Consider the following 11,402-nt stretch of genomic DNA (forward strand, 5'->3'; position numbering starts at 1 on the left):
CCTTTTACCCATGACTCCACACAGATTTAACACAAATGTTTAATCTGTTATATGACTTACTGTATAAGGCAGGTCTAGGTCTATTAGTAGTAGTCAGAAACAAGTAGTCAAGACTTCTGTAACTTTGCGATGTCACTAACAGTGTCATTAAAAAAGTCCCGGAGCATCTTTCCAAGAAAACACTGACACATTAGATGACCTCATTTTTATTTAAAAACTGACAATGTGTTACACTGAAAAAACGAATAGATTGACATGATGAAGAAGAACATCATACTGTGTCCACCCTGGCAGTTAGAGGGGTCTGCTCTATGTTCAGATGAGTTTCTGAATTACATGTTAGTGTTTGATTGCAATGTCGCATCAAAACCACAAGAGGGAGCCAGAGATTAAGCTTTCCATATGAAAATGCAGAAAATGTCCAGCATTCATATTACTATGATACAAAATGCTTTTGTCTCTCAGTGATTTATGGCAATATATTATTTTAGTGAGTTATGTTTTGGAAGTAAAAATAGAATTTTATAATTTTTATTAAATGTAAAAGTGAAATATCACATTCACATAAATATTTAGGACTCAAGTTCCTCCGTCTGACAGACCTCATTATTTAATGCTTCTATACCCTGATTGGATCCACATGTCATAAGCTTAGTATATCAGGTCTCAGGCATGCATTTCTCCTCCTCTTGAATGTTCCCAAGAAGAACAGTGGTCTCCATCACTCAGACCAACTGAGACATCGGGGAATAGAGGAGACAAAGAACCTGAAGGTGACTTTGATCTCCAGAGGTTTTGTGTGGAGATGGACAAACTGAATTTTAAAAATCTGCAAAAAAAAATCACTTTGTCATTGTTAGGAATAGATAGATTTTAGAACCTAGTGGTGCTCTGAAGATATTGTTGAATTCATTATTATGATGTGAATAAAAATCTCTTCCTCCTTTATAATTTATGTGCAAAATTTCATGCAGAATATTTGTGTGGCAAAATAATCATATTACAACACAATCCCACTTAAATTCAACTAGAAATGGAACAAATTAAAAATAAAATTCATAGGTATTCTTACCTATCAAATATCTATCAATGTTCCTGATTCTTCTAAAGATGTTCTCTCATATCTTAACCTTGATCTGAGGGGCTCCAGCTGTGTGTTTATGAGGCTTCAGCTTTGTCAGCAAATGAGCCTATACAGTATGACTGCCCCCATTCACGAGGCTACAGGGGTCACAACAACAATACCGCCCTCATTTTATTTGACTAATGTAGCTGAAGTTGTGTGGATGCACAGATTTGAACCATCGACCTGCAGTAGCAGTGGATTAATGACAGAAACATGTCACTAACTATCACTGGAGATCAGTGAGTGGGGGTCTACTTCCACTGCCCGGGTGGATGAAGACCCCCACCCCCTCATTTTTACCTCCTCTCTCCCTATACCACCAGAGATGGCACCCCCTCACTTTAACCCCTAATTGTCGATGATCAGACTCGCGCAGGCCTGACACAGAGTGGCGGCTTGACAAACGCAGTCATCCGGACAGCCGTGGTTGAAGTGGCTGGTGGTTGGCAGCTGCCCAGGCTCTTCAGCTGGGGCCACAGCGGTGAAGGCCCCTGGGGGGGGTAAGCTATAGCTACCGGCCACTGCTGACTGACTGGGCCGGTCTGGACTGATAGGGGCTGGGTGGTGGGCTGCCTGTTTGGTGAAGGAGCAAGACGGGGGGCAAGGGCTGTGAGGTCAAGGGTAGGATTTAAGGAAGAAAGGAGTGGGGGAAGCATTAGGGCTGTGCGTCCAATCATGGGTGACAGGGTTGGGTGGTGGGAGGGTGAGGGGAGGGGATGATGAAGATGTGATGTAGCGAATTATCTAAAAGGGTTTTGAAGAGCACGATCTGGAGCCCTTCCAAATGACTAGCCCTGCATTATGTATTCTAATGACTGAAGCCCCGGGGCGCTGCAGCCTGAATCAGTGCTGTTGTCAGTGACCAGACCTCGATTCGCTCTGCCAGCCACCAATAACCACAATGACCCCTCAGACAGCAGCCCGGCTCTCCTCCAGCCCTACTCAGTCTCCAGTGGCCACGGCGTGAATCTGGAGCCATAAGATTATGCAACACAGTTCGACTATTGAGAGCCCACTGAGAGCCCTGACAGATAATTGGCTGAACCCAAAGCCGTGCAAATGGTTAAGTGTTGACTCCAGTTGATTGGATAATGGGTAATTGCACGCTGCATTTCATTCAGTGATATGCTGTGGGTGTAGCAGGGGCGAGCGGAGGGGAGGGAAAGAATGGAGGAGGGAAAATATTTTGGCATGCTGCGTTTTTGCAGCCCGTTATTTCACACTTTGAGTCTCTTGCATTTGTTTGGATCACAGGTTGGTATCAACTGCTGCTTTAATTTAAATTGCAAATGACACGAGTTTATTGTTGAGTTACATTTTTTTTTCTCTCTCTTCGTTTTTGAATTCTCGTCTCACAGTTGGGAGCGGCTGCTGAGCACCATGGCTGGTGGCGCTGTTCGTGGATTCCCTATGACCCTCACCCTATGTGAGCCTGTGAGTCCTGAGTCTCTCCTTTGATCATGGCATGTCACCTCTACTTAAGAGTCCAGGCTGCCAGCTCTTTGTCTCTCCCTTCACAGGGGCCTTGACTGTTGTCATGTTGTCTCACATTAAAGACAAGGCTTCATGTAATACACTAAGAGGAAGCAACACTGGCCTTAAGGTAGCCTGGCACAGTACCTCATGTGTAACATGTCCTCTTTAACAGCCCCTAACTTCACCACTCAAACTGTAATCACATCCCTCCCAGCACTCCTATGGCTCCACACAAAAGAAAATGTTTTTTCTTCTTCTTCTTTACATTTAATGCTCTTAAACGAATCCAATCTTTCTGGAGCTAATGTGAAAATCCTTCCCCGGCTGAACTTGAATATATTTGAGCTGCATTAGCCTATTGCTTTTTAGAGAAACACATGGGGGGGAAGCAGGGTGGGCATGCTCACTGAATTCCACTTCAGTGTCTGTATTGATTGTGCTTCCATGGACGTCGCCCAGTGAAGTCAGAGAGTGTGGTGCCATTCATATCAACTGACAGATTAAGTGGGCAGCTGAAAAGACACATAGCCTATAAATTCTTGTGTTTGTGCACTTGCGCCTTTTGTTGATATTGATTCTGCCTTGGCATGCATCCGCACATGGCACCGGTGTGTTGTGTTTCATCTCAATTAAGTCCCTTATCTGCTCTAATGAGTTTACTGTTGCACACACCAGTCAACGCAAACACTTAAATTGGTTTCTTAATTAAGGAAAAGCAGCACACTGGTAACCATTCTCCTTCTGTTTAGCTTTCCTGCTGCAGTGCAGAAAAAATATTCTCACTTATTCTTACACTTGTGGTGCTTGGTCTGATACATTGCACTCACTTATTTACCATGTTTAATTAAAGACACAGTTTGGGCACAAGCTTATAGGCGACACTAGTGATCTAAAAGGTTAAGTAAAATTAGACAACATGAAACAGGTTGTCCCACAAAATCTGTTTGACTTATGTTGGATTTGTGTGACAAGCTTTAAAAAGGCAGATAAAGGCAGATAAAGATCATAAGGTGCCTAATGTCTAATATCAGTGCTGTATGAAAAAAAGCTATTAGGTTACATAAGATTAGACAATACAACACTGATTAAACCAATTAGTTCCACAAATCTCTCGCGGTATTTTGCAGTAGGCCTAGGCTGTTTGAATTTCCTGTTGACTGTCGACATTTCCGCGTCTGCGCAGAGGAAATTATAGCAACAGGTATGGCCGACAACCCAAAGACAGGCCCAAGACACGGTTCAGATAAGGCGTGGATTGTCCTACAAAGAAAACACCTGTTCAACAGAAGAAATGCAATCAAAGGAAGAAAGTAACCGACAGAGTAGACAAACGTGCATTTGCACTGGTGTTGTTTTTCCTCGGTGTAGAGTGGAAATGGACTGGAGGCCGACGGGATGTGGCTTTACTGCTATCGGACAGGTAGGCTAAATAACAATTGGTGTGTTGCTGTTACATAGGCTACTGGAACTAGAAAGTGTAGCCTTGTGCTTTGAGTTCAACCGTCTACTAAACAGTTTGAGAAAATGCCAGAAGTCATGTCTGAGTAGTCTAAAAACAACTCGGTGTGCATTATGTATTATTCCTGCACTGGCATAGAGTCTCATTCAATCTGGGGCTGTATTTTTCCCGTAACCCTGCTAACTAAAACAATCTCCTTGGTATCGAGCTTATAGGCTACGGTCACATAGGCTACTCGCAAATGCAGGTGAAGGATGTGCGGCTCGGCGGTGCTGACTGTGGGCAGTGGAGGACGTGACACACACAGACATCACTGAAGTCAAGCCAGCCCAACTTTGAAATCCTTGGTCAAGCCAGCCCACACGTTGTTTTAAGGTGCGCGCATATACGGCACATTACGGCAAGAGCGAGAAAGTGCCCGTAAAATGAAAGCAATGACCCCGAAACGTCTGATGTGACATTTCAAAATAAAAGCCAGCCTTTCAAAATAAAAGCCTTGAACACTGCATTTATGTAGAGTATCATTAAAAAAAACTGCTAGTTATTACTGTACCATTCCACTTCAGACTGATAGTACTCGACCTGAAGATGATACCCAGAAAAAATCAGACCAATCTGATGTGGAATTTCAGAATAAAAGCCCTCTGAACTTTGATATTTTGGTGTACATTTACAGTAACATTTTTTTAAAAACTGCTAGTTATTACTGTACCATTCCACATCAGACTGATAGTACTCGACCTGAAGATGATACCCAGAAAAAATCAGACCAATCTGATGTGGAATTTCAGAATAAAAGCCCTCTGAACTTGCATATTTTTGTGTATATTTACAGTATCATTTAAAAAAAAAACTGCTAGTTATTACTGTACCATTCCACTTCAGACTGATAGTACTCGACCTGCAGATGACATCCAGAAAAAATCAGACCAATCTGATGTGGAATTTCAGAATAAAAGCCCTCTGAACTTTAATATTTTGAAGTATTTTGTGTACATTTACAGTATCATTAAAAAAAACCTACTTGTTATTACTGTACCATTAAACTTCAGATTGATAGTACTCGACCTCAGGATGACACCCAGAAAAAATCAGGGCGATCTGATGTGGAATTTAAATGATACTGTAAATGTACACAAATCACTTAAACATATTAAAGTTCAGAGGGCTTTTATTCTGAAATTCCACATCAGATTGGTCTGATTTTTTCTGGGTGTCATCCTGAGGTCGAGTACTATCAGTCTGATGTGGAATGGTACAGTAATAACTAGCAGTTTCTTTTTTAGTTATACTGTAAATGTACACAAAATACTTCAAAATATTAAAGTTCAGAGGGCTTTTATTCTGAAATTCCACATCAGATTGGTCATATTTTTTCTGGATGTCATCTGCAGGTCGAGTACTATCAGTCTGCAGTGGAATGGTACAGTAATAACTAGCAGTTTCTTTTTTAGTTATACTGTAAATGTACACAAAATACTTCAAAATATTGGGCTTTTATTCTGAAATTCCACATCAGATTGGTCTGATTATTTCTGGGTGTCATCCTGAGGTCGAGTACTATCAGTCTGAAGTGGAATGGTACAGTAATAACTAGCAGTTTTTTTTTTAAATGATACTGTAAATGTACACAAAAATATGCAAGTTCAGAGGGCTTTTATTCTGAAATTCCACATCAGATTGGTCTGATTTTTTCTGGGTATCATCTTCAGGTCGAGTACAATCAGTCTGAAGTGGAATGGTACAGTAATAACTAGCAGTTTTTCTCAAAATAATACTGTAAATGTACACAAATGCAGTGTTAAAGGCTTTTATTTTGAAAGTCTGACTCTTATTTTGAAATGCAACATCAGACGTTTCGGGGGCGTTTCATTTTACGGGCACTTTCTCGCTCTTGCCGTAATGTGCCGTATATGCGCGCACCTTAAAACAACGTGTGGGCTGCCTTGACCAAGGATTTCCAAGTGTGGGCTGGCTTGACTTCAGTCAGACATCAGTGTGTGGTTTGTGTGTGTGGTTTGTCGTAGAAAGGGTGAACCACCTTTTGCTGTTGGCCGAGGTTGCAACTTCGCCAGTCAAGGTTTACCAGGGTTAACTCAGCACAAAGCCAAGATGCAGATTTACAGGAAGTAAATGTTTTGATGTTGTTTTTTCGCCCCTTCGCTTGTATAGACTGGAAGTGACCGGGAATATTTGCTCATGTTGTTGTTTCCTACTCTGCAGGCTACCTGTGACCGCACTGCCAGACACGTGGAAGCGCCCGGCAGTGTTGTTGTAATTCCACAGAATTCCTCTAGGGGTCGACAGACCAGTAGCTTTGCCTTTACCTCCATGGCAGGATACTATAGGCCTACCCACATGTGAGCAGTGGGGCAGCAATCATCACTTCTGGGTTTGTTTACCAGTAGTCTATAGGCTAGGTACGAGTGAATTTCCTCTCTCGTGACAACTGTTGAGGTGGTGATGGTGAAGCAGTTCACACTGGGCTTCAAAACCATTCGTGACATCCATCTTTATTGACAGTCTCTGGTCAGGTGGAGGTTGTGGTGGATGGATGGATGGATGGATGGATGGATGGATGGATGGATGAGTCAGCACAACGAGGAACTCTGTTAAATTCCTAAAACATGAGTTTTCTATTGTTTCTTCAGGCATGACTTCAACAAAATTCATCTCATTGTTAAAATTACAACAACACTGATGGTAAAATGTAGCCTAAAAGGAAGTATTTATTTTAAACTGAACCACAGATTAATTAGATTAGATAGGCCTACACAAGTCTTTAGGCTACTTTAACAATTTGGTTACACACCTTCAGCCCTGCTTCATATGTAATGTTGTTTTCAATGTTTCAAAGAGTTGGAAGGAAAAGCATTGATACATTTTCAGTAGCCTATTTGTCACAGTGCATTCTGATTGAGATTCTTGAGCTTGGTATGTGTAACACCATGTAGGCTAGATGTTTTAGTTCAGTGTGAGGGGTTCTTTGATTGTCTGAGCCTGCAGAGGGGTTCATCATTAACAAGGTGGCCTGAAGTGAAGGAGGAGAGGACGTTTCCCAGCAGGGTCAGGTCAGGTCAAATGGATTAAGTGAAGCAACGGACATCCCCAAATGAACCGACCCCACCCAACAATGCCTCGCTTCTTTAATACCACTAGAGAAAAGCTGAGTGCAGCCGGAGTGAGATGGAGAAAATGGCTCATTGGTTTGCAGCATCAGAGGATCACATTAATTAGCTGGGCAAAGATTTACATATTTGAATAGACGGTGTTATATGTGTGTGTTAATTTGTCTCGCCTGCAACAATGTGGGAATCATTTTAAAAGGTGCCACTCTAAGAAAAAGGGCACAGGACAGGAAGATGTTTCAAATATCAGATATCACACTGCCCAGGCTGCCTGGCAAAGCTTACGCCAGGGAGCTGGAGACGAGGCTCTGACTGATCATACCTTGGATCCAGGAGACGTTTTGAGCCAGAGGTCAAACTAGTTTTCAGAAGATGTTGGTTCCAGTTCAGGGTCCTCAGTTTTGCTTGTCTGTTTTGTGTATATTGTATGATTCGGTTTGTTTCATCAGACCATGACAGTGGTGAAGAGTCCAGCTGAGACTGAAGGAGAGGGTTTCTTGGAGAGAACTTGGAGAACTGCCCACTGTGTGAGAGGAGCCGGTTGAGGTCGTGTAGGTGAGATCACTCCTGGACGCCATACTGTGAAGGTTTTCCAAGCACATCTGACCAAAATGTTGTTGGAGGGATGGAAAAGCGACAGCAAAAAGGTTAATGCAAGTTTTTTCTCTGTTTGTTTTACCAGTAACTGTCACAAGAGTAATATTTAATTTTATTGTGATATCAATCAGCAGAACTAGAGGATATTGTGATGTCGTTTTAGCATCTGTAGACTAATTCCCAGAACCAAAATGTCTGTCACAGCCAGTGTCATCAATCTCTCATGACATTTTGAGATTGATGGTGCAGGACTTTTTTTTTTTTTTTAAACTCTGATCACATCTGTTGTTTTTAGACATAAAAATATATATACCAGTGGACCCTCAACCTCAATGCACAGCAACAAAACATGTGCAGATAAAGTGCCACACCTCAATGCACATGTTTCAGGATCCGTATGTGTGTGTTTTGGATGTGTGTATGTTTTGTTGGTTAGGGTGACAGGGCTTAGAATGAGTTTAGAAGTCATGAAAGTAACCACAATAATTATAGTAATGTAAAAAAAAAAAAAAAAAAAAAAAAAAAATACAATGAAGCTAGGTTGATGTGATCATCTATGTTTAAATGCATTACAGCAGGTGTATAAGCCTGCACAGTTTACAAGGTGAACAGATCAGCAGCCGCTATCTACAAAAGAATAAGTTCATCATGTTTCTGATTTATAATATGAAGTAAAATATAAACTGTGCTCGGTCAGCCAGGCACTGATAAAGTGCAGTCTGTTCAGCTTCTAATTTCACGACACAGTGTACACAAACACCTCTGCTCAGAGCAATGATTCTCAATCTCCATGTGCACAAGTGTGATCAGGAGATGTTTGTGTGTTTTTGGACTTGAGTGTAATGTCAACATGTTCAGTTCAGTTCCAGTGTTTTGTTTCTTCCTTTCAGTCTTGTCTCCTCGGCTCAGTTCAGTCCTTAATCCAGCTCCTGCATCAAAACAGACAAGTGTCTCAGGTTAAAAACAAATTAAGACAGTGAATAACCAGCAAGAACAAGTTCAGAAAGGGAAGAAGACAGTGAAACAGGGACTGTCCTGCTCAGACAGACTATTAGCTGTAGAATAATATAATATAATAATTGTAATGCATGCTCTTTAGTTAATTATAAAGGTCTTCTGCATAGACACTGAACACCCTCAAACGTCGATGGCATTCTGTAATATTTCGAAATCTGATCCGTGGTTTATATCCACTGTGTATTCTAACAAAAGAAAAGTGAAAAGGGGAATGTGGAAGGTTGGAGGTGTCAGACCTACACCACCGTCCTAACCCGACAGAACTAGAGACCAGACTGAGGGTTGGATGGACAGACGGATGGAGGTCAGAGAGCGGCATCAGACAATAGATCAGCGATGAGATCTCCCTCTGCGCTGAATTCCCAGCAGCCCCACCACTTCCCCTCCCAGCCACAAAGCACCTTCTCCTGGCCCGTCGTGCCCTTGACATGCCAAGGCGGGCGGGCGGGCGGGCGGGCACATCCCAGGGACAAGCTTGCTCGCTGCTGTCTCTAAGACATTCTGATGAGGTTCTTGGTGCTGAAAAGGCTCGGGGTTGACTTTGTAAAAGAATCTCAATGAGGTGCGAGTGAATGCCGCGGCTGTTCCATTTTAATCTGTGTATTCGGCCGCTTCTTGAGTGACTCATTTCCATGTATCACACCCTGGATGCCAGACTGCCCTGCCTGACACACTCAGGTCTCCCAGTCCCTGCTTGTACACTTTTAAGACTTGTGACGGCATTTCCCTCAGCAAACACAATGTCATACTTTCTCTTTGCAGTAAATGTAGCATAAATGTGTTTTTAAACAGAACATCTCAATGTTTCTATCGCCCATTGTTGCCCCCCGTCTTTTCATTTAAAGTAGGAACTGAGCCAAGGAGTGTAGAGAAGCCACTGCTCATTAACCCCTCAACACTTTACATTGAATCCTGGAGGCTCATTGTGTTAAATGGCCAGATTGTCCCATAATGGCAGAGGCCGTGTACTATAGTCAAAGACATGAAAGGCATGTTGCTGTGTTTAGTTTTTGAATATTTGAATTGAATTTAGCTTCTTTCTTTTTTTTGTAGCTGAACAAACATTAAAAAAAAACATTTTGCTATTTGTAAGATTATCTTTATCTATAATTATGTTTTTTAAATTTTTTATTATTTGGATAAATGTGCAGCTTTCTCTGGTGTGTGTGTGTTTGACTCAGACTGACACTGACATCATGTAGGCTACACAAGCTTTTAGCTTTACAGCCACCAGTACACAGCCTGTATCAGAGGTTATCACATGTTGTGGGAACGTCGTGGGCCGGGGCCGTCTAGGTGTCGTGACCCCACCGCCCCTCCAGCCTCCACTGAAGAGAGAAAAAAGCTGCTAACGCGGGGACATTTTAATTGGAATTTCATGTGGGCTAAACTGAGGGGAAACTGATGTAAGTTAACATTTGGTAGACTTAATTGGTCCCTTTCTCTCCCTCCTCCTCCATCGGGCACTTACGGCCGCTGCTGAAGCTTCCCTGCTAATCTCCCATTTACAATCAATTCAGGCGGCCAGACAAAAAGTCCGCCTCTCGCTTTTCTTCTCTTCCTGTCTCAAACGAGCTCCTTTTGTGGCCCGTAAATTGCCTGAATCCCCGGTGATCCCCCCGGTGGCGGAGGGAGCAAAAAAAAAAGAAAAAGAAAAGAGAAAGATGTCCTCATGTTGTTGACAGCTGATTAGCGCGCGCTCACGCATCCCTCCCTCTGCTACTAATCTCCCTCTGCACGCGGGGCCGCGCCTTAATTAAAGCTCCAGTCCGTCAATTAACGTGTTTGTGGATGTTGAGGCGGTTGCTCAGATGTTGGAGGTGCAGAGGAGGAGGAGGAGGAGGAGGAGGGTTTTAAAAAAAAAAGTGCAGAGAAAAGGGCAACCTGCTCGCCTTTAGGTTGTTTACTGCTCCGACATTGTTGTTCATGTCCCGCAGCCTGCAGCTCTGGACTCATGTGCACACACACACACACATTCGGCTGCGTGTGTGTTTCTCACAACACACATTGCTTTGGTTTAAAGTACAAAGTCCTGTGATGCGGATCATGATTCCTCCTTTGACCAGTGAAGGTGCAGATGTCTGGATGGCAGAGGAGCGTGAAGATGAGCAGGGCTGCTGTCTCTCCTGTCCGCTGTCTCTGTGGATGTGGAGCTTTAACAACCTGAGGCTGAATCAGCTTTTACAATTCTGATTTTTTTTAATTTATTTTTTTAGGGTCCTTATTTTTAGCTCCCCTCCTCCTACAACCTACATTTTGGTTTAAGATTATGCTGCACCAGTGTGGGGTTCATTTTATTTTAATTCTAACAAAATTGCAGTTTATCTTCTGTATTTTCATCACATTATTCACATGCATGCACAGGGTCTGGCTGAGGTCATGTGATGTAGCTATTGTTGTGTCTTGGCATGGTGCATTTGGTTTTATGACATTTAACACTGACACTGGAGACTGAGATTATTAGAATTTGAACGTTATATTAGGCTATCTAAAAAAAAAAAAACAAAAAAAAAAACAAGAGATATTTTAGGCTGGATTGAACTTTGCAGCAAAGAGAACTCATCTGCCACCATTGTCCATTCAGATCTCTGTATCCATT

Source organism: Trachurus trachurus, assembly GCF_905171665.1.
Source record: "Trachurus trachurus genome assembly, chromosome: 5".
Lineage (NCBI taxonomy): Eukaryota > Metazoa > Chordata > Actinopteri > Carangiformes > Carangidae > Trachurus > Trachurus trachurus.